The 19,124-nt window shown below is 41.4% G+C and overlaps 1 protein-coding gene across 2 annotated transcripts in view; it reads left to right on the top strand.

The window, feature by feature from the left end:
* Positions 1-90: 90 nt before the first annotated feature.
* Positions 91-19,124, top strand: part of LARP1 (La ribonucleoprotein 1, translational regulator) — a 56,762-nt gene continuing 37,728 nt past the window's right edge. For both annotated transcript variants that reach the window (XM_044664479.1, XM_044664480.1), the window contains exon 1: positions 91-269. The gene's annotated coding sequence lies outside the window, so the exon portion shown is untranslated. The remainder of the gene's footprint in view (positions 270-19,124) is intronic.

The following is a 19,124-nucleotide window of genomic DNA, read 5'->3' as shown; positions in this document are numbered from 1 at the left end:
GGACGGCGGCGACGAAGGCGCCCGGCCCCCGCGGCAAACCAGCTCAGTCAGGCAGTCCCGGGACGACGGCCCCCAGCCTGAGAGGGAAAGCCTGCAGCTGCCGCCGCCGCCGCCGCCCCGGGGCGAGAGTGACGGCGGCAGCGGCAGCGAAGAGGGCGGCGAGCCTTGCCGCCGAGAGTTCGTCGAGGCCCCCCCGCCCAAGGTGAATCCGTGGACGAAAAACGCGGGGCCGACGGCTTTGGTCACTGTGAACGGACAGTCCCCGCCAGGTGGGTTCTCGCTCTTTTCTTGCATTCTTGGGTAGTGCTTCCTCGCCGCGCGGGGCCGCAGTGGTGGTGGGGGGGGGGGGGGGGTTGGCGCGAGCGGGGACTCCATCATTTTCTCCCTTCCCCACCTCCACCCCGAGGGTCTTTGCAGCCGCCAGGCCCCTGCTGTCCTCTTCGGGAGGTGACGCAGGCCTCGGGTGGACGCCGGGGCTTTGTAATGATCGGGGTCCGGGCGAGGGCAGGTTGGAGCGGCCTTGCCGGGGCCGTACCAGCTGGCTTAGGCAGCGGCGAGGAGAAGGCCTCGAGCCCCTGGGAAAACTACTTTTCGGGTGTAAGTGACCCTTTCCCTTGCCTCACTCGCTGTTGTCCCCCAGAACACTCAGCTTACTGGGGGTGGGGAAGGAAGAAGGGCTTTTCCCAAACCCCTCACTCCACAATTTGAGCGTTGCAGCATTTATCGTATTGTGAGCGCTCCACTAGCATGCCCTGGGCGGAACGCGATGAGTTCGTAGCGACAAATATGGATTCTGGTTTTCAAAGTTATCTAGTGTTGGCTCTGGGTTGGTGGATTCGACGCCCCCTCCCCCAGCACCCTGTAAAAAGGGGGAGGGGGTTGGAAAAAAAAGAAAACCAAACGTGTCACTGAGAATGTGGTGAGATACATATATATGTGTGTGTGTGTGTCTTTTTCCCCCGGAGACCCAGATACGTAATTTTTATAGGTTCTTCATGGGGTTGGGTCATATTCTACCGAAATATCCAGCCGGGGAGCCGGACAGGAGGGGCGTGGAAATGTGGAGGGGTGGGGTGTTGGGGGGAGGTGGCGGGGGACGGTGAAAGTGGGGGCTTTGCCAGGCAGCGCCCGGTGAGTGACAGGTCGAAGACTGCGGGGCAGCCACCCCAAGGGTCGGCGGGATTAGCGGCCCAGTTGCAGGGTTCGATTTTAGAACGCCGGCCCCGCTGGGCCCAGGCGAGGGTGTGTGTGTGTGTGCGCGTGTGCGTCTCTTCTAGCTTCCTCCCCTTCCCAGCATTCCACTGCAGTAAAGACAACGTGGTTTCTTTCCCCTCGCTGCTTGCCGAAAGCGGCATGTGATCCGGACCAACATCCCCTCGCCTAGGCCCATACCCTGTACCCTCCCCCCACCCCCTTTCGGGTGGGGTCTCTCCACCCTCTAGACCGCAGTTAGGAGCTGAATTCCCTGGACTACTGTGTCGGAAGAGGGAGGAAAGAGAGTGAGGAACGGGCCTGTGTGGGACGGAGAGCCTCGTGGCCTTGATTTTCACCCTTCGCCCTGGGTGTCTGAGCCAGCCCATTTTGTTTTTCCCCCAGGTTTCCAACCTATTTAATCAGGGCAGGGTCACTCAGTTTTGTATTCCGCTGGATGAAATCGTGACTGAGAGTGCAGGGACTTCCCACTGTCCTAGTCTTCCTGGCTCTCTTCCATCTAAGAAGGCTGATGATTTTTCTCCTGTTGTAAGTCTTGAACGGAGAATCGAGAGGGGGAGACCATAGGGCCTCAGGGAAGTCAAATGGGAGGAGGTAAAAGCATGCCCTCCTTCAGCTGGCATGAGGCCTTGGCCTGAAGGAAACTGAAAAGCCAACCCTTAGATCAGTGTTGCAATGGCATTTCTCTTACGGTTGCTTCATTGGGAGGAGGGTTCATTTGGGATTTACTAACAGTACCTCAAACTGTGTTTAACCCCCTCCCTTTCCAGAACACCTTCTTATGCAAAAGATAATTTGGAAACCTCCATTTTCTATAAGATCATCTCCACTCGGGTTAAGAGAGAGGTATTTTGAAATAGGTTTGGACACATTAAAATGAAAAAAGATCTATAGGCTCTCAGATCACTGAAGGAAAGGGAAATGGATGTTAGCCATGTGCATCTGACTCCAGGCTGTTTAATGGTGAGCCTGCATTTTGGATTTTAAATCCCAGTGTACGTCAGATGGCCTACAGGTGCATGTGCTGGCATTTTGTGAAAGCTGATGCCCTCTAAAATGGTGCGTCATCACCACGGTTGACATATGGGAAATGTTCAGCCTGGCTCTGGCTTTTCCCCTTTTCTCCCCCAGCAAGAGGGGAAGTAGATATTCTTTTCAGGTGCTTCAAACCAAATCTTGGCCAGATAGGTTTTTCTGCTGTTATCTCTTGTCTTTAAGATCTCCAACCTTGCTTAATCTAAAGGCACTCCACCCCCAACCTGGGATTTAGTGCTTTTAAAAATTCTATATTTTGTGGGAGAAAAAATAATGTGATTTGGTAATAGATACCTTTTCTTTGGTATGCGTGTCATAGTGAATGTGGAATAAGAAGTTAAGAAGAGGTCAAGCTCTAACTCTTTATTTGCCAGTATTAGCTGGGGTACTAGAATACTGATTTTTATCTGTAAATGTGGATTATAATAGTACTTATATCATGGAGCAGTTGTGAAGAAAGTGCTCTGTAAACTGCATGTACAGGTTGCTCTCAATGTAATGGTGCCTTGCCCCTCTTTGGGCACGTGGATGATAAGCACCATATTTTAAAGGAAAAGGGAAAAGTAGAAATTGTAAGGTTCTAATTCTGCTATGGTACTGACCCACTTTATCCTTGGGCACATCACTGGATGTTTCTAGCAAAATTTCCCAGTTTTTCTGAATTTTATAAGGATTGGATTAAATTGACTTCTGAGATTCTCCTTCAGACCTAACTCTTTGATAGAGTTGAAATGCAAATTCATAGATTATTGTAAGTTATTACATTAATATAATCTTCAAGTTCTGGATTTTTTGGAGTCTACAGAATAGAGTGTAAGCTTTTAAGCTCAAACTTTCTAAAGCTTTCTAAAGCTAAATAGAAGCCTATTTTTATTCACTGGTTTGGCTCTGGTAGTATTTTTTGAGGGGACATGCACAGTAAGGAGTAAAGAAAGATGCTTTGAGGTCATACCTGCCTGCAGTTTACTTTTCCTGTATAATTATCCAGGCTCATTCAAATGTGTAAACCTAAGAATAATCTTAGATTTTATTTTGCCACCATTTCCTTTACATGAAAATAAGGAAATTTAAGTTTGAATCCCTGACCTATCACTAACTGCCTTCTGACCTTGGGTCAGTCACTTCTCTTCTGAGAAGAGTTTCCTCATTTGTGAAATAAAATTGAACTAACTTTTAAAACTACTTTCCAACACTTGGTTCTGTGAATATTCATTAAACTACAAAGTAAATTTAAAAGATTATACCTTTGAAAGTAAAGTCTAGTCTTGGCTTAGCCTTACAAATGGAGGGCATGGTTCAGATAACCCAAAGAATTACTTGATCTTTGAATCTGTAAAAATATTACACTAAATGATTTCTAACATCCCCAACTCTTAGATTTTCTGTTGTTTCCTTTACTTCTGACATTTTAAGGACCTTTCCACTCCTAATGATCTATTAATATATTGTGTTCTTAAAGTTGATTTAATTATCTCATGCTTAGTAGCCTAGTGTTAAAATTAGATTTTGTTCCCTGTTCACTCCTGGTTTGGAGAGTCAGTGGTTACTTTGGGGGCATAGAAGAAAGTTAGACTGAAATGCAAGCATGTCTAGGTCACTGTGAATCTCTATATAGTTGATATTTGAGGATTCACAAGTGCATGGAGACTGTACCTCCATTTCTCATAATCATTTATGATGTATATGATAACACATTGTTTTTCTTAGATGATATGTTGTAGTAAAATTGGCTAGTACTCTTCTGGTATAATTTCTATAATTTACCGTACTATATTCTAAATGGAACATGAAGCTAGAGTGGATTGTAGCCTCAACCAAAAAGCTTTTTCCTCTCTCCTAACTTCCCCCCAAATCTGGACAGCTACTCTTTTCCCATATCCTGGAGTTAGGAAATAGGATTTTAAACCTAAATTCAAATTGTGATTTAGACATCATCTAAGTGTATCTCTGCTATTGGATTTGGTGTTGGGTTTATGGTAGGCCTTACTCCAAGGATCCATTTAACACCTGGAAATGTTATGTGCTTTATATAGGTTATGGTGTCTTGACAACATTGTGTTTTGTTTATATTTTTTTGGAATGGATGGAAGTGTCTGGAACTCCTTATGAGGAATCTCCTAAAAGCGCTGTCTTCTGAACTGTCCTTTCACCTTTTGCCCTGCCCTTGCTAGCCCTCCCACCCCTCTCCTTACCTCCCTATAATGCAGGAAACAGTTGGCCCATAAGACGCTTCAAAACAAATAGTTAATGTGGCTTCAACCTCACAACTCTGAGTTCATTTTAGATTACCTTGCCAAGGTAGTAAGGTATTGGAGAGTATTGGAACTAGGCGTTTTGAGACTGTACTGTAACTCATTGGCATAACTCTGGACAAGTCAACTCTTCCGGTACTGTGTATCTTTTGAAGTCAAGCTGAAAGTCCCCTAAATATATACCTGGTGTTTTTCTGTGTCCCTATCTTAAAAGTACTTTCTACCTGCTTAAAATTCTAACCATTCTTTATCTAGCTCACATGTCCCTTCTTCCAATAAGCTTTCTTTGGTAACTAATGGATTATAGATTTTAGAACTAGGAGGATTTATGATAGGTCTTGCTCCAAGATCATCTAATCCAACACTCTGATTTTACAGGTAACGGGAACTAAGGCCTGGAGATTTGTTAGTGACTTGCCAGAAGTTATACAAGTAATATGTTTCTGAGTCAGAATTTGAATTCAGGTTTTCTGAATTCAAACCTGGTTTTCTTTACAGCTCAACCACTCTGCCTCTTATTTGAACTGGTGCAGAGTGAAATAAGCCAAACCAGAACAATTTGTATGAATTCCCACAATAATAGAAGGGAAGGCATTGTTGAAAGCAATCATAGCTTTAGAGGATTGGCCATGAGGCATACTTCCTGCCTTTTGGCAGAAAATGGTGGTGAACTTTAGATATGCAATAAGACATGCATTTTCAATCATGTCCATTGTGCTTGATTTGATTAATTGTACTTAGTTGCAAGGGAAGCATTAGGAAATGATGGATGTTTAAAAAAAAAGGCAAAAATGGAATCTCTGAAAAGGGATAAAAAGTTTTCTACTCTACACATACTCTACTGAATATAATGTTTGAATTGAGGTTGGGATCATCTCAAAATCTTTTGACAATTCTAAAAATCTGTGATTCATTACTTTCTCTTCTATAAAGGGATTATATTACAGATATGGTTAGAAGTTGGGGATTAGGACAGTAAGATTACAACCAGGGCTGAGATAACTTCTTCCAATTGTAGGAAGAGTTTGACAATGTTAATGTGTTAATTCTGACCAGTTAGGATTACTAGCACTTCATCTTTGAGGTTGAGCTGTAGTCACTAAAGGTAAGTCTGTCAACTTCCCCCTATCATTTTTCTTCTTTACTCCTATCTCAAATAGGATACACTTATGTTATTTTAGGTAGGAGTAAACACTTTTTTGATGCTATTCTTTATTGTCATGTTTTTCATCTCTGAAAAATGGGAGGAAAATTGCTGACCAGAAATTGTGAAAAGCAAGTACCTGAGAACAGATGGGGCAGCTAGATAGCACAGTGCATAGAGCACCAGGCCTGGAGTTGGGAGTTCAAATGTGGCTTTAGATACTTTCTGGCTGTGGGTCCCTGGTAAAGGCACTTAATGCCAATTGCTTAGCCCTTGCTGGCTTGGGTTTTTAAAAAAAGAAGAGGTCCTAGAAAGGAGCTGACAGGGCATCAGACCTTCCAGATAGTTTCTGGAGTGAGCCAGGGAAGGGAGTTCCTGAAAGAAAAGGCACTCGCTTAAAATTAAGCAAAATGTAAATCACTAAATCCAGGCAGCCATAGGATGTAATAAAAGTGCCATCAATTGTGTTATACTTCCAGTTCTGTGACCTATTGCCTCTTGATACCTTGGATTAAGTCACATCTTATTTTTGAGCTATGGGTTCTTCTTAACCTGTAAAATGAAGACATTGGACTTTGACCTGTTAAACTCCCTGCCAATTCAGAGATCGTTGCTCTGTGCTTTCGCAAAAGCCAAGTAACTAACTGGGGGGAGAAGGGGGAGATTATGTCCATATTTAAATGTTTGTTTTTTTTTTTAAAACCTCAAAACCAAAGAAGAGAAGAGAGATCTCTTCTAAGTAATCCACTTCCCCCTTCAGAGCACATAACCCATCGGGGCCCTTATGAATTATTATCTAAACTCTTCATTTTATACATATTTTTATATAAATGAGGAAACTGAGACCCAGAAGAGGGGGAAGTGATTTACTCATATTTGCAATTAGCTTTTCTTCAGAGCCCCTTTTTTTATTAGCTCTACCAGTGTTTTTCTATTTTTAGTGCCTTCTTGAGCTTGGGAGGTATATCATCCTTATGCTATAGGGATTCTTTAGGGATAAAATCTACCAAAAAAAAAAACCAATTTTCATATTATCAAGTCTCTAGGGCTCCACTGTGAAGATTTGGGTCTGACCTCTCAAAAGTTCTCACTTTCTGACCTGGGTGCTGAGAGGTTGCTTTTTAAAGTCCCAGAGAACAAGTTTTAGTCCTCAGATTTCCTACCCAGGTCTTGAACTCATATTTTCCCGAAGTGAAATTCAAAGTTTTGCCACTGTGCCAGATTTGTAGTGCCTATCCTTGAGCTAGGAGAGATATCTGATTATGTTGGAGACAGGAAAACTTAAGGGGTCTCAAAGGTCTTTTCTGCAAAGAAACATCCAACACATGTTCCAGGGTTCTCAGACATAAAGTAAGTAGGACTGAAAACAACTTTGCTCTTTGAAAGGCAGTGTTTTATATGGATAGTGTGCTTGCCTTGGGATCAGGGAGATCTAGGTTCAAGTTCTTTTTCTGATACTTGTGTATCCCTGGATAAGTCATTTGTCCTTTCTAAGCCTCAAAGAAATGAGAGAATTCAATTCAAAGAAATTCAAAGAAATGAAAGAATGTAAAGGATATTTTTATTGGTAACTTTCAAATATGTTGCATCCGGGGTGCCTTGTGGTAGGAACTCAAAGGGAGATTCCCTCACTTTTTCTAGTCTCTGGGAAAAGGGCTTGGAAAATACAGGGAAGTTAGGTAGGGATTCCAAATCCAGGGGGAAAGCTCTTAAGGCTAGTGATGCTGGCTAGATCAGTGGTTCCAAAACTTTTTTGGCCTACTGCCCCCTTACAGTTATTTACCACCCCCAAATAACACCTGTGGCCATCACCACTCCTCCCGCGCCCTGCCCCCCCCCCCTGTTCCACTGCAGCACCCACCAGGGGGCAGTGGCGCCCACTTTTTGGGAATCATGCTATTAGAATGAAGACAGTGGTGGGAATGTGCCTTTGACATATAATGCTGGTTTATCTGATGCTGGGAGCCAGTTAATATAATTAGAAAAAACAGCCTTTACAATGCTAAAAGCAAGTCTTGGCACCCAGACAGGAGATGCAAGTATGGGGTCTTTGGCCAAGTGTTATGGCAGGGGTCCATGGTCCCACAGTAGCAGTCTGATATTAAGAGCCTGGCACTGGGCCTCCATAGGAAGCGAGGTTTCTGAGGCCCTAGCATTTGGGGGGATGTGTGAACATTTGGCCTCAGATTGAAAATAGGTGTAATTGTGGGGAAAGGGTCATTTCTCTGAGTTTAACAGGTGAAAGAGGACTGTGCCCCACATCCTTTAAGAATTAGGGCAGTAGGAACTGTCATGGGGCTGTTTGGAACCTTCTCTGAACTTCAGAAAATTCCTATTTGTTGAGCCATTCACCAAGCTTCCTGGTCATTTTTAGAATCAGGCATTTGATGAAGACTCCAAACTCTGGCAGAGTTCTCTACTGACAAATAAAACCAGCAGTCCACTCCTCCTCTGGAGCTGCCTTTCCTCTGGCCTAAGGTATTTATTGTTAGCAGACTCTGGCTTGGACCAGAATTAGCATTCAGTCTCTAGTTCCACAGAAGTCTTGTCTACCTGTTTAGAATGCCTGGTGAGGTAATGCCTTCTCTACAACCAGTCAGAATAGGGACTAAAGATGATCTTGCTAGTTCATTTGGAAGGAAGCTAGGCAAAATCACAGAAGCACTTTGATGTAATCAACCAGATATGTCCTTGAGAAATGCAGTAGTTCCAATTTGTTAAAGACATTACCAATTTATCCTTGGAGTGAAATGGCATTTGGGTTATTTATTATGCCCCAAGTTCCCTTGTTGAGTTTGATAATGTGCTGGAAATGAGGCAAAGAGGTCCTTTCTGATTCTTGGAGTAGTCTTTGTTGTATAGTCAAGCAGGGATTCTAGAATACTGTTTTTCAGTGCTTTATATGTGTCCCACTCTGAATAGCTGATCTAATTATAATATATCCACTCTTTAGAAAGGAGTCCTGAGGCAGAGACCTGCAGGTCTTGTGCTACTCTGATGCCCTCTCCTGGAAGTCAATACAGGTGTATTAACAGCTTCCTGCTGAGTTAGTTTAGGGGGCTAATGTGGGCAGTGCTTGATTGAATCAAAGCTCTAGGAACACAAAGCTGGGGCATTTACCGTGGAGTGGGGATGAGATTAGATACATCATCCCGTAAGCCTGGGGTCTTAGAGCCAAAATATCTTTCCTGCTTTATGTTATGATTTCAGTCTGGAAAATGTTTTTGTTTTCTGTTTTCTCAGTTTTGACTAAGCATTCATTAAATGCTTACAGTTGACGGCATTATGGCTGGTGCCAGTGAGATTAAATATATATATAAAGGGCTGGTTCCTAGAAAAAATGTTTTACATGAAGTTGGGGGGGGTGCATAATTTTAAAAAATTTTGAATGGTTCCTGAAAAAGGAAAAGAACCTATATCTTCTAAAATATTTATAGTAGCTCTCTTTGTGGTGGTGCCAAGGACCTGGAAATTATGGGGTTGTCAATGAGTTGGGAATGGCTGAACAGTTTGGCATATGATTGTAATAATACTACTATGCCATAAGAATTATTGAGCAGATTAACTTAAGAAAAGCAAACATAGAAAGACTTACATGAAGTTATGAAAAATCAAATCAAGTGAACATTCAAAACAATAAAATGTTTGAAGAATAAATTATGAAAGTCCACCTCCAGAGAAAGAACTGATGAATAGAAACATGCCTTCTCTAGTATAGATTGCAATCTAATGAGTATATTAGTTGAACTTATATATATATATAATATATATTAGTTGGATTTACATTTATTGATGGTTAGGAGAAAGTTGGGAAGGAGGACTGAACCTGGATTAGTGTAAAGTTTGAGTGAAAAAACTCCTACATATTACTAGAAGATCACAGGTTCTTATTCTGTATAGTGTCTCTGGGGGTCTCTCCAGAGCCAACAATGAGTACAGGGGAAGCTGATGGATTTGTTTCTTGTCTTGACCAGACCATAGTCCAATAGATGAAATTTGGCAAACTTAATGAAACCCTCGCAATCTTAGAGAAGTTCTTAACCTCTAGAGTCTGAACACGTTTGTGGTTTTAAGAATATTTTCATAATTGTATTTCAATATAATTGATTTCCTTTGTAATCTTAAATATTTATTTTCTGCACTTAATAGTATAGGAGTGGGATATTGCTAGAATATGGTCCAAAGCCTTCACCAGACTGCTAAAGAAAGTCCATGATACAAAACTTGTATCTTCTTTCATGCATATAGATGTTGTCATATTTCTTTCCTTTTCAGTGGATAGGAGTGGGGCTGGAGGGAGAGAAATTTGTCCTAGAATAAATCCTAGATTGACATATCCTTTTAGACCTGTCATTTTTGATCCCTTCCCCTCCTTCCAGAGCTGTATTAATCGTGAACAGGCATATACTCCAACTGATACCACCCTAAAATGGGAAGACTACCCCCAAAGAAGTGAGCTACAGTGCTGTTTTCTCCTACAGAAGTATTTGTATCTGGTCACCCAGAGACTGGGGATCACACCCCCTTACACCTTGACATAACCTGAGATTGCCCCATAACAAGATGATATAAGTGGACTCAGAAATCTCTCAGAATTAAGAGAACTGATCTTATTTCTTGGAGGTATAGTACCCTGCTGAAGACTTAGATCTCTATGGAGGTGGGAAGGTTAGAGCAATATCAATAGAAATGGGAGCTACCAAACCATACATAAGAATCCCTTTGGGCCACATATTAATGTAGTTTTAAAATGTTATCTATATTTTATTGTATAAATTGTTAAATATTTTCCAAAATACATTTTAGTCTTGTTCAGGAAGCACTTTGGATTGTGATACCTCTGACTTAGATAGAGGATGTCTAGCCCCAATTTTATTTTACAAGTGAGGAAATTGAAGCTCAGGTTTAAATGACTTGGCCAGTGATAACACTTTTCCCATTACACCAAGCTACCTTTTCTGGACCTTGTCTTGGAGTCATCCATCTTGTGGTTTGAAAGCTTAGCCTTGGGGTCTGCTCTGTGTTGGTCTTCTTGCTCTAGCTCTGGGCTAGAAACCATAGATTGCCAGCCAGAGTTGTAAGGGCACTATAAAACAGAGAATTAAGAGTTGGAGGAGACTTTATAAATAATTTTGGCCAGCCCTTTGATTTTACAGAAGGGGAAACTGAGTCCTAGTGAGGGAAAGAGGCCTAGCCAAGGTTTGCACAGGAAGTCAATGCCAGGACTAAAACCAAGGTCTCCTAACACACACACACACACACACACACACACACACACACACACAGTCCATGGCTTTGGGGCACCCATTACATTTAATGTAATGGTTAATTACTTTTATTCGGGTATACTGCTGTGGGGAGGTGGGGGTGGAGTTAAAATGATCCAAAAGGATGGAGGCCACTTCCCATTTTAAATAATGGAGTTCTGGGTTTTCTCTTTAAAGTTTTAAAATAACCCTTATTCGGTGGTTATCCCAGAAGACCAGGAAGAACCAGCTATTTAGGTGCATGATATTGACCCTGTGTAGGAGAGAACAACTGCACTGTAGCTTACTTCTTTGCGGGTAGTCTTCCCATTTTAGAGTGGTATAGGTTGGAGTGGATGCCTGTTCACTGATTCATACAGCTCTGAGTTGGAAGTATTTGTTTTTCCCCTCTTTCTCCTCCACACCTTTGAGAGAAAGGAGTTGTCTGAAAACTGACCTTATTGTGGAACCACTTGGCATAACAACATGTATTATTCTTTTTTAATCCTTACCTTCTCTTAGAATTGATACAAAGTATCTATTCCAAGGCAGAAGAGTAGTGAAGGCTAAGCAATTGGGGTTAAGTGACTTGCCTACAGCCACACAGCTAGGAAGTGTCTGGTCAGATTTGAGACCAAAGAACATGTGTTATTCTTAAAACAAGGATGTACCAGTGGAGGGAGTCTTTCTCCTAAGCTGATTCCTCTCAGTCAGTGGCAAAACCTCGAATTTGTATAGAAGAGCCAAGAACTCTTGGTTCATTTTAAAGCCAGGTACTTCTATCTTCTTTGTAGGAACTTAAATTTAGAGCTTGTAAGAACCATACAGGTCATTGAGTCTATAAGATCATGGTTAGAGAGGCGTGATTTGAACCTAGGACTCTTGTCTCCAAATTCAGTACACTTCCCACTGTGCTATATACTGCTTATTCATACTTCTTTTTTTTTCCTTTCTGTAAAATGGCATTGCCTTATCATTTATTATTTGCTATCCCATCTTGTAAGACTTCTATGAGGTATGATAGGTGAACCTTCTCTATCCCCTTAGATGAAAGAGATCCTGTAAATCCAAATAGTAATTACCAGGGTTTTGAAGACCAGATGGGAAAACAGAGACTATGGCTGTTTTGTCCTGTCACCCTGGTATTCATCCCCAGCCCCAACATATTTGTGGGGAACTGTATTTTTGTGCAAGTCCTGGCAAGTTACTGATCTTCAAGGTTATGGGAGTCTTGAGCATGTTTAAGGAGACTTGGTGATCACTCCCTGGGACTCAAGGTTAACATGGTTCTTAGATGATGGCAAGCATATTCAAGATGGTACCTGCTAAAAGAGGAAAAGTATACCATGGGAACCACTCCTTGAGTCTCAAGGATCTATAGAATTCTGTATAGACTGGAGATGTAGATGATACATCCTTCCCATGGTTGCAACAGCCATCTCCTGGGGATTCTTTGGAGGATTTGGTGCTTCTGCCTAATTCAGTTTTTGCTCCCACCCCTTCTCATTTTACTCCAGCTCCCAGCTCCACCTGCTTTTCAGACTCAACCAATTTTAAAAATAACAAGAAGAGGGATGGGTCAGTAGCTGTTTTTGGAAGCTTCTCACTTGCACCCTGGATGCCTTCTCTAGCCTGAGGTGATGATCTGACAACTTGAGGACCCTTAGAGAGCTAAGGAATAGGAAGAGATTAGGGAACATGCTGAAGGGAAATGAGAAATGTCTTTTGGGAAAGGTGGGGTGGGAGAAAGGGAAGAGTACTACATTTTGGAAAAGGGACAGAATTAGCAACTAAAGGAAACTTTGATTGGAAGCAGACTCCTGGCTCAGAGGCTGCTTTTAAGATGGGCCACAGATCTCCCTCAGCTTAATCTCATCAAGCTCTGGATCCCAGAAATGAGAGTTGCCAGACCTTGAGTATTATGGCTTCCTTGGACATAAGCAGTGTGTTTCCATAGGGAATGCTCTCTTTGCTCATATTCATTCACATCTGATGTTCCCTTTGAGCAGATAGAAGTAGGTGTATGTACTTTTAAAAGTCTTGCAGGTCAACAGCTGTGCATCTTGGGCTGAACCTGGAACTCTTCTGGGGCCACATACACAATAGCTGACATTTCTGTTTTATTTTTAAGGCTTGTAAACAACTTTACACATTGCTTTTCTTATTTGATTCCTATTGTGCCTCCTCCGAGGTAGAACATACAAGTATTTTACAAATGAGGAAACATACTCAAAAGAGAAACATTTTGCCTAACATCACAAAATTTTATGTGGCAGAGCCAGAAGGCAAACCTAATCCTTCTGAATCAGGAGAACCACATCATGCATTGCTTCTTTTTATCATTTTACCTTCTGGAATTTGTAGGCCCCTTTACATCAATATGTACCATATTCTCCTATGAAACTTTTTCTTACACTTCTCACCCCAAAGTTGTAATGCTCTCTGTTACTGTATTAATAATCTATTTACATGTATCCCATTAGTAAAATGCAAGCTTCTTGAGGGCAGATTAAGAAACCCCCTATGCCCAGTTGAAGATCAGATTGTTTCATTTTCCTAGTATAGTGTCAGGAACAGAAAGAACTCTTGATGATTGTTAATTTGACTTGAATTTCTACCATGCCAAATCTGACCTTGGTTTGGTTCTGTTAGGAACTCTTTCCCTGCTAAATCAACTTGAGGTTTTGCACCCAGGCAGGAGAAACACTGCCCAGAAATTCTCATTCTCATTGGCTGCATTCTTCCCCTTCTCTACTCTCCTGGTGTCTTGAAGAATCAAATGTCCAGGGGTTTAAAAGCAAAGCAAATTCACATTTCTGTCTCAGTTTCCTCATTCTTAAAATGAAGGGGTTGGTGTCATTAACCTTTAAAAATGATTCTCTGAGAACTCATTTTTGTAGTGCTTTAAGGTTTATAAGTAGCCAGTGTGAATATTATCACCATTTTCCGAATGAGACCCAAGTAGCTAAAGTGATAAGACCTTATTTATGAAGCCAGTGTCCGACCTGGGTCAGAGACCATCTAGTCCAACTCCTCATTTTACAGAATAAATAGGAATTCTGGCATGATTTCCAGGTATAGTAAGGTTGACATGGTTTTTTTTGTTCAATACCTGTATGTTTAACTTTCCTTTTTATTTCTAGTTTTTTGATCATCAGAAATACTAGTCACCCTTAGAGCTAAAGATTGCCTATCTGTTAACCTGTTTTGTTTTTTGTTGTTTGTTTTTAACTCTTCCATCTTAGAATGAATACTGTGTATTGATTCTAAGGCAGAAGAGTGGTAAGGGCTAGGCAATGAGAATTAAGTGACTTGCCCAGGGTCACACGGCTAGGAAGTAGATGAGGCCCATTTTGAATCCAAGGACCTCCCACTTCCAGGCTTGGCTCTCAATCCACTGAGCCTATCTAGCTGCCCCCTATACTGTCTTAAATCTTCTGCTAGCATCTCTAGGCCAGTAGAAACCACAATTGAAGTGCTACCAAAAAAAAACTTTGAGTAGCTCTATTGCTGTTTTTCTTGGTCACCTACCCTGAACAAGACTGGAAGGGTGCACAATTTTCACATCTTCCATCTTGCTTCTAACATTTGATCTTCAGTTTGAGTTCTTAACCATCGTCTGTCTGAATCTCATAGATTCTTTCTCTGAATGATACTTTTTTAAGTATATAAGTTAAACACAGAATTACATTATGTTGAAATAAGATTAACAATATATATTTTTTGAAATGTTCACAGATCTCAGGTTAAGAATCCTTGGACTGGAGGAAAGGACCGGGTGTGTTACAACAAAGGGACTACTACTCACTCTTTAGGTGTTTCTTTACTGTTTTTTTTTTTTTTTTTTAATCCTTCCGTCTTGGAGTCAAAACTGTGTATTGGTTCTAAGGCAGGAGAGTGGTAAGGGTAGGCAATGGGGGTCAAGTGACTTGCCCAGGATCACACAGCTGGGAAATGTCTGAGGCCAGATTTGAACCTAGGACGTCCCGTCTATAGGTCTGGCTCTCAATCCACTGAGCTACCCAGCTGCCCCTCTTTGCTGTTTTTTAAGAATTGGGACCATAGCTGTTACTTAAGCAAATAAATTGTGAGGGAGATCCTCCTTAATCAGCCCTCTTCCTTTAAAGATTCCCAGAATTTAGGCCTAGATCATATTATTACTGAGGTTGAACCAGGTGAGTAGCCTTTTTTACAAAAAAGGGAAAACAAATCTGGAGCATAGCACATATTGATGCTTAACTACAGATTTGTTGAATTGAATTATGGGACTTCAGTAAGATCAAAAGTCAGTGAATAGCTGAGATTCTAACTCCAAAGATAGTGTTTCCATGAAATCGCAGGTTAACAGTTTAGTGAGCCTCACCTGTGCCTGGAGTCAGAGAACCTGAGTCAGAAATCCCAGGTCTGCCACTATTGTTACCAATGTGGTTGGGGTTATATCTGTGATTTCATTGGTATAAATTTCCTATTCTACCAGTCAGTGCACACTTGGATTTTCTCTTGAAACTTCTAGTCCCAGGGTCACATAGCAAGTATGTTAGAGGTGAGGCATGAACCCAGGTCTTTCTGATGAAGCCACTGCTATGCTCTGTTACCAGCGTAACTGTTGGTATGATTTTTTTTTTTTTTTTTTTTTTTTTTTTTTTTTTTTTTTTTAGGCCTCAGTTAACTCCTATCTGTGATCTGTAATTGTTTCTTCTGCCCTAGAGGGGCCTACCCATTCTAATTGGACCAGCCTGGAGTCTTTCTGGCTCTAGGAAAGTGTTTGACATTCACAGTCCTACCCTCAGGGCAGGCTAGCATTGGAGAATGTGACCTCTGAAGGAAGGTGGAGGGCAGTACTTATAGCTGGTGTGCTTGGTCAGAGAGTTCTGACCCCCCTGGTGGTAGAGATAGATTCTACAACTTCCTGAGGCCTAATTGGCTGTGTGAGGATAAGTGCTTCCCTTAGTACCTGGGGGTGTTGCTAAGAAGTCAAAATGATTGCCAAAGGAGATTGTTTCCATTATAGAGAGGACTGGAGCGCCTGTTGCCTCCATTCTGATGGATGTAGACTTTGAGCCTGGTTTTTATCAGGAAGACACATGATTCCCTAACCTCTAAAGAGGCTGGTTCTTCTGAAATCCCTTTCAGGGGCCACAAGTTTGACACTAGAATCATGCCCATTGTGGAGCTCTTTGAAGAATTGTATCATTGAGCTCCCAGAGCTTGGTGTCATGTTGTATAAAGCAGTAGACTTGACATTGAGAAGATAAAAATTTTGAATTCTGCATCTAATCCTTATTAGCTATGTAACCTGGATAAGCCGCTTAATCTCTCTGAGTCTTATTTAACCTCTCTGTGCCTCAATTTCCTCATCTGTGAAATGGGGATAACATATTTTAATTTATTTTAAACATTTTTAGTGGTGATCCAGACCCATGGTTTCTGTGATATTAAAGAACTTCTAGATGAAGAAACTATTGGTGCATATCGGCATTTTCTCTGTTACTTATATAGTCTTAGCAAATTCTCCGAAACACTAAAAAGGTATGTGATTTACCTAGTGTTTCATAGCAAGTACATGTTAAAAGGTGAGACTTGAAACTAAGTCTTCCTGACTCCATGCTTATATAATATAAATGTCCGTTATATTTACCTTGTAGGTAGGGGGATGGCTGTAATGACCACATGGCATTTGCCATCTCCCATAGTCAAAGCTACCCATTCCAGTCATGAATCAGAACTCCTTCATCTGGCATTTGAACTAGAAAAACCTGGAAGGAGCCAGCTTCTAAGTCAAGAGACATCTAGTCCTACACTTTTACTAACACATGAGAGTAAATGACTTGCCGAAGACCATGTTCTTGGTTAACAGCAGATGTGGAAATGATCCCAAGGCCTGTGTGGGAAGGAGCCCAGCTTGTGTTTGCTCGGAGTAATCAATACTTCTATTTAGTGGCTGTGAACAAGGAGAGGGTAGAGGGAATTAACTTATTGAGCTCTGGGGCCTCTACTATATTGTCTTTGTGTGCAATAAGAGCCTACTACAACCGTTTTTATATTCAACAACATGTCATCCCTTTGATGTTTTCTCAAACTTCTTGGGGGAGTTACTTGCCATTTGAGGCCTGGCTCTCACTTTTTATAAAAGCACTGCTGCCTTGGCCTTGAATATGAGGCAGCCTTCCTCCCCCCCTTTCCCCCCCCCCCCTTTTTTCCCTTTTTTTCTTTTTTTTTTTTTTTTTTTTTTAATTTTGAACTTAAATACCAACTAAAATGGACATTTCCACCTGCATAAGAGAACAGAAAATGAGGATTGCACATGAAACTGTAGCTCTTATGCATAACTTGTTTTCCAAGTATAGAATAAATTCATCTTGTAGCTTTTGAAATTGTCCTGCTTTTTGGTACTCCTTTCTGACTTCGAGGGATGGGCCTCAGGTATGATTCCAGCTTTACCTAACTCTGGGTGACCTTGGGAGAAATGATTCATTTTCCCTATCAATTTTTAAAATTTAATTTTATCGATTCAGAAAATTTTTCCATGGTTACATGATTCATGTTCTTTCCCTCCCCTCCTCCTACCCCAACCCCTCCCACAGCCAATGGGCCATTCCTTATCTTTAAAGGGAATGGAGTTGGTTCAAATGATTTCTAAGATTTCCAAGTTGTTCAGTAGTTTTCAGTCATGTCCAACTCTTCATGACATTGTTTTAGGTTTTCTTAGCAAAGCTACCAGTATGGTTTGTTTTTTCCTTTTCCAGTTAATTTAACAGATTAGGAAATTGAAGCAAACATGGTCAAGTGATTGCCCAGGATCACATAACTAGTGTCTTGACTTTAGATTTGAATTCCCCAAGATAAAACTTCCCGAGCACCACTTAGTTCCCCAGGTACTTTCAGATACTACATTTTTTGTTATGAGGTCCTTTCCTGTATCCTATAATACTTGGAACCAGGTGCTCGCCTGCTCATTGACCCTAGTATGATCTATATTTGAATGTGGGGCATTCCCTTCTTACTCATTCCAATTTCAGTAAGCTCATCAGTCCTGAGTAGAATAGGGGCTTCAGTTGTGGGAAGGTGGTCAGACATCAAGAACTATAATATAAAGGAGGGATAGGGAGTGGGGAGGGGAAGTATAAATGAAATAAACTAACAATGCCTGTCTTCATGGAATAGATCTAAGAATATTTACCAAGAAACAAATGAGCATAGAATGAATAGTGAGGGAGTGGAAAGAGCATTCACTGGTCAAGCATCACAAGATACAGGTATACAAGTATTAGTTCCATCACTAATTCCTTACACGATCTTGAGCAGATCCGCTCTCCCTTTCTGGGCCTCTGTTCCTCTTTGCAAAATGAGAAGTATTAGCTTTAATTTCTAAGCTATTTTCCTCAGGCAATAAATAAGCATTTGTTGACTTTAAAAATCTGAAAACTGGGGCTGTCTTGACTTATATAAATGACTTAACTCTGACTAGCAAGTGAGTTCGGCATGACAGTTCTCAGTTAATTGGTTCATTTAACTGATGGCTACTTGAATAAATGAAAGGGGTGGATGTTAGGCAAAATGATCAGTTCTCCTTGTATTTACTTCTTAGTTCATGAGGGCAATTTGCCCTTCTGGTGTTGCCAATTAGTCCCCAATAAAGTAAATTATAAGGTCATGGAATGAATAGTGCCATAAGATATAGAACCGGAAGGAATCTTAGAAATAATCTTGTCTAGTAGCTTCATTTTACAGAGGAGGAAACAAAGACCTAGGGAGGCACAGTATTCTTCTGAGGTCAACCAGGTAGTAAGTAGCAGATCTGGTATTAGAGGCCCAGCCCTCTCATTTCCACAATGGCTCTTTATTATTGAATGTAAAGGTCCACAGATGAGCACTCAGATCTGTAAATGAGAGAAGAGTGGGGAGAAAATATTGGATTGGAAACAAGCCTAGTTTTGTAGTCCTGGATTTGAGCCATGACTGCCGCTTTGCTATTTTGGGGGGCTGGGCATACTTTCCCTGTGGCCTCAGTTTTCTCCATCTATAAAATAGTTTAAGGGAGTAGTTGGACTAAAGAAATTTTTCAATATTCAGATATTGATAGATCTTGATACCTATTTGTTTGAAGGAAAGAGGATGACCCAATAGCTACTGGTTGTTTTCTAGAGTGCTTTCCTTCCCATTCTCCCATTCTGGGTCATTAGCCCTTTCTTCTCCTCATTTGTTGGGGTTCAAAGAAAAGGGAGTTCTGAGAGG

Source organism: Gracilinanus agilis, chromosome 2, assembly GCF_016433145.1.
Source record: "Gracilinanus agilis isolate LMUSP501 chromosome 2, AgileGrace, whole genome shotgun sequence".
NCBI lineage: Eukaryota > Metazoa > Chordata > Mammalia > Didelphimorphia > Didelphidae > Gracilinanus > Gracilinanus agilis.
This window is presented reverse-complemented; position numbering and strand designations above follow the sequence as displayed.